Below are 4,240 nucleotides of genomic sequence, written 5' to 3' on the forward strand. Positions count from 1 at the left end.
AAGCCAGATCGCCTGAGGCTGAACAGGAAGAAAGGCTGTGGAGACAACTATTTAAAGAAGGTTCCCTGTGACAGGGAGGAAGGGGACAGAGTAGCTAAGAGGGGTGTGGGGCAAAAGCGGGAACGACTTGAACATGGTTTAATGCCCGTAGGAGCAAATCAAGGTGGGTGGTTGAAGGGAAGAAAAGGCCATTTATTGAAATCATCCCCTTTGGAAAGGCACAGACCGTGGGTGAAGGTGAGGGTGGAGTACTTGTGTAGCACAGTCCAGGCCCTCAGTTTCGCTCCTGAGTACAGGTGGGGAAGCTCATGCTGCTGACATGTAGGGTGGAGGGCAAAGAAGCTGGGCTGCTTGGTCCAGTGTGACGTTTTCTTTACAACTTTGAGGCTCAGGTAATTTTGTGGAGTTAGTGCTAAGAACACAGAGTCCCTGGTTAGTGTAGACCACATGGTTACCAACACAGGCTGACTTTGTTCACTGTGCATCCCACCTCTCCACCCATTCCTTTTATAGTGTCAAAGGTATGCTGCTGTCCAAGTGATGTGCAGAGTGGCCGTGATTTCTGCCAGGCTTTCTACAGCAGTGACAGTTTTGTGATATCAGAATAATCATACATATATCGCTTGCCCGATTTGTGCTGGGGACAAAGCATTCATTATTTTAATGCTGTCACAGATCCCCATCAGATTTTTGTTATTGTCTGCAGTGGGAAGATAAGTGGAGACTCAGAGAGAATAAATAAACTCTTGCAATCCAGGAGCCTGTGAATGGCTGAACCAGTGTGCCATCTAGGTTTATGTCTGGCCGGGTATGAGCACGTTGCCCTGAATGCCTTGATAGATCCTTCAGAAATACCTAGTTGAAGCCAAGAGTGGTAGCTCTGTCCCATAATCCCAAAGGTTTGAGGTCTAGGCAATGGGATGAGGCCCTGTCTCAAAAACCCAAACAAAAATAACTAATTGAGAAATTATATTCTCTCAAAATGTCCACATAGGGATTTTTTTTTTTTTTTTTTTGAGTTGAGGATTGAACCCAGGGCCTTATGCTGGCTTGGCAAGTGCTCTACCACTGAGCTAAATCCCCAACGGGATGTTTTGCTACAGAACTAAAATATCCTCTTTGTTGACATTATTGGAGAACCAACATAGGGAAAGATTGGTATTGATGTGTAAGGGAGGGAGATGAAAGAAAACCGGACCAGGTGAGCAGGAAGCAGGGGGAGGGGTTAATAAAACCATCTTCAACTGGGCAGTGGTAGCACACGCCTTTAATCCCAGCACTCGGGAGGCAGAGGCAGGTGGATCTCTGTGAGTTCAAGGCCAGCCTAGACTACAGAGTGAGTTCCAGGAAAGGCACCAAAATTACACAGAGAAACCTTGTCTTGAAAAACCAAAAACCAAACCAAACAAACAAAAAGAAAAAAAACTCTTCAGCATGATGAAGTCCTTCAGCTTGCCCATTTGGTGAAGAATTACATCCATTTATTTGACAAAAAATGTAAATTCTACAGTTATTTTGTTCCCACAGAACTAAAAGAAAACACTCATTTGAAACTTAATTATGATTATGATAAAAGCTGCAAAGGAGATATTTAGTGGCTGTTGGGGAATGGGAAGAGAAGGCTGTAACTTAATTTATGAGTCATTTAAGATATCCTTGAGACAATTAGGATTTAAGCTGCACTTAGGAAAATAAGTGGAAGTGGGCCAGTTAAACAGGACATGAAGGAAAGGAGTCTTGTTTTCAGGAGAGAAATTGCCATGTGGAAAGCCCAAAAGCAAAAAGGGATATGACGTAAGACCAGCGTGTCTGAAGGTCCAAGGTAAGTAGGCAGTCCAACCAAGGAGGCCAAAGCAGGGGCCATGCTTTGTTTTTGTTTTTAAGAGGGAAGCAGAGGAGGAGTGGATCTGCGGGGAGGGATGGTGAAGGGAAGGATTGGGAGGAGTGGAGGGAGGGGAAGCTTCCCTCAAGCTGTAATATATGAGAGAACTAAAAAAAAAAAAAACATCTACTGGCAACCAGGTGGGGGAGTTCTGTCTCTTCTTCCGTGTGCCTGATTCAGAGGAAAACAGAGAGGTGGAGAAGAGTGTCCAGAAGGCAGCTCTGACCAGTTCTCCATATCTTCTCAGTTTTGAGAAGCACTAAATTTCTGTGATGATGTAACAGCAAGATGAATATTGTCATCCTCTCAGTCAATCTTGGATCTGAGGAAGGGCAAAAAAGTCTTTTGTTTTGTCTGTCTGTTTGAGACAGAGGCCCGCTATGTAGCTCTGCTAGCCTGGAACTTGTGTAGACCAGGCTAGCCTTGGAATCACAGAGCCCCATCTGGTTCAGTCTCCTGAGTGCTGGGATTAAAGACCTGTGCCATCAAGCTGTGTTTTTATCTACTAATGCCTCCATGGAAAATAAGAGCTAATCTGAAATGAAAATAAATACACCCAAATCCTCTACTTTATGGCTTTCTCATTTTTGTTGTTGTATATCTTGGACATCTACTCTGTGTTTGTGAAGAAAGTGAGGTATCCCCCAACTCTGCAAATAATTTACTCCTCTTCCTCAGAGTGCAAGAAAAATACTATCAAAAGAAAATTGTGGCCAAAGGAAAAGTTTCCTTCAAAGTAACTATGTTATGTCAGGGCACGAAACAGCTGATAAAGTGAAGCCCGGGGTGCAATACAAGTCTGGTGTGTTTCTTTTCTAGGCAAGCAGTCTCTCTCTCTCTCTCTCTCTCTCTCTCTCTCTCTCTCTCTCTCTCTCTCTCTCTGTGTGTGTGTGTGTGTGTGTGTGTGTGTGTGTGAGAGAGAGAGAGAGAGAGAGAGAGAGAGAGAGAGAGAGAGAGAGAGAGAGAGGGAGAGAGAGAAAGATACAGATCGAGGGAGAGAGAGAGAAACTTAACAAGGGATCTCATCTCATGCACCACAGGTTAGCCTGGAATTCCTGGACCTTCTGTCTTCATTTTCTCAGTTCTGGGATTATAGGCATACACCATCCTTCATGCCTGGTTTGTTAAAAAATACTTATTTATTTGTGTGTGTTTACTGTCGCACACATCCAAAGTGCGCATGTGCAAGTCAGAGGACAACTTGTGGGAGTCCGTTTTTTCCATTCACCATGTGGGGCCTGGGGTTAGATCTGCAGGTCTGACAGCAGGTACCTTTACCTGTGGAGCCATTTCAGAAGCTTCTCCCCTTCTAAGGAATTTTTGAGACAGTTTCTCTGTGTAACAGCCCTTGCTGTCCTGGAACTTGCTTTGTAGACCAGGTTGCTTCAAACTCACAGAGATCTGCCTGCCTTTTGCCTCCCGAGTGCTGGGATTAAAGGTACATGCCAGGATGCCTGGCTCCTTTTAAGGACTAAAAAAAAAATTTCTTTTAAAAATTTTGGGTCTATGAGGGTTCTGTCTGTATATATGTCTGTGCACCATGTGGGTCCCTGGTGCCCTCAGAGGACAGAAGAACACACTAGATCAGGAGACAGTTGTGAGCTGCCATATAGGTGCTGGGAATGGAACCAGGTCCTCTACAAGAATAGCAATTGCTTTTGTCCACTGAACCATCTTTCTAGCCCCACAATGGCCTGGCTTTTAGAAAACATTTATAGATAAGATTTTGCCAGACCAGACTGGCTGTGCTCTTGGAAGAATACCCTTGCCTCTGCCTCCCTAGTGTTGCAGTTAAAAGTATGTGCCACCCAGGCCACTCTTTCTTTTTCTTTTTGTCTTTTTCTTCCTTCCTTCCTTCCTTCCTTCCTTCCTTCCTTCCTTCCTTCCTTCCTTCCTTCTTTCCTTCTTTCCTTCCTTCCTTCCTTCCCTCCCTTCTCCCTCTATTTATTTATTTATTTATTTATTTATTTATTTATTTGGGGCTGAGGATCGAACCCAGGGCTTTGTGCTGTTAGGCAAGCGCTCTACCACTGAGCTAAATCCCCAACCATATTTATTTATTTTTTTAAATTTATTTATTTTTATTTTATGTACATTGGTGTTTTGTGTGCAAGCATGTCTGTGTGAAGGTGTTGGATCCTGGAGTTACAGACAGTTGTTAGTTGCCATGTAGGCACTGGGAATTGAACCCAGGTCCTCTAGAAGAGTAGTTAGTGCTCTTAACTGCTGAGCTATCTCTCCAGCCCTTATTTATTTATTTATTTATGCATGTATTTACGTATTTATTTATGTATTTATGTATGTATGTATGTATGTATGTATTTATTTATTTATTATAATTAGTTTTGAAACAGGTTG

The sequence above is a fragment of the Onychomys torridus genome, chromosome 6, assembly GCF_903995425.1.
Source record: "Onychomys torridus chromosome 6, mOncTor1.1, whole genome shotgun sequence".
Taxonomy (NCBI): Eukaryota; Metazoa; Chordata; class Mammalia; order Rodentia; family Cricetidae; genus Onychomys; species Onychomys torridus.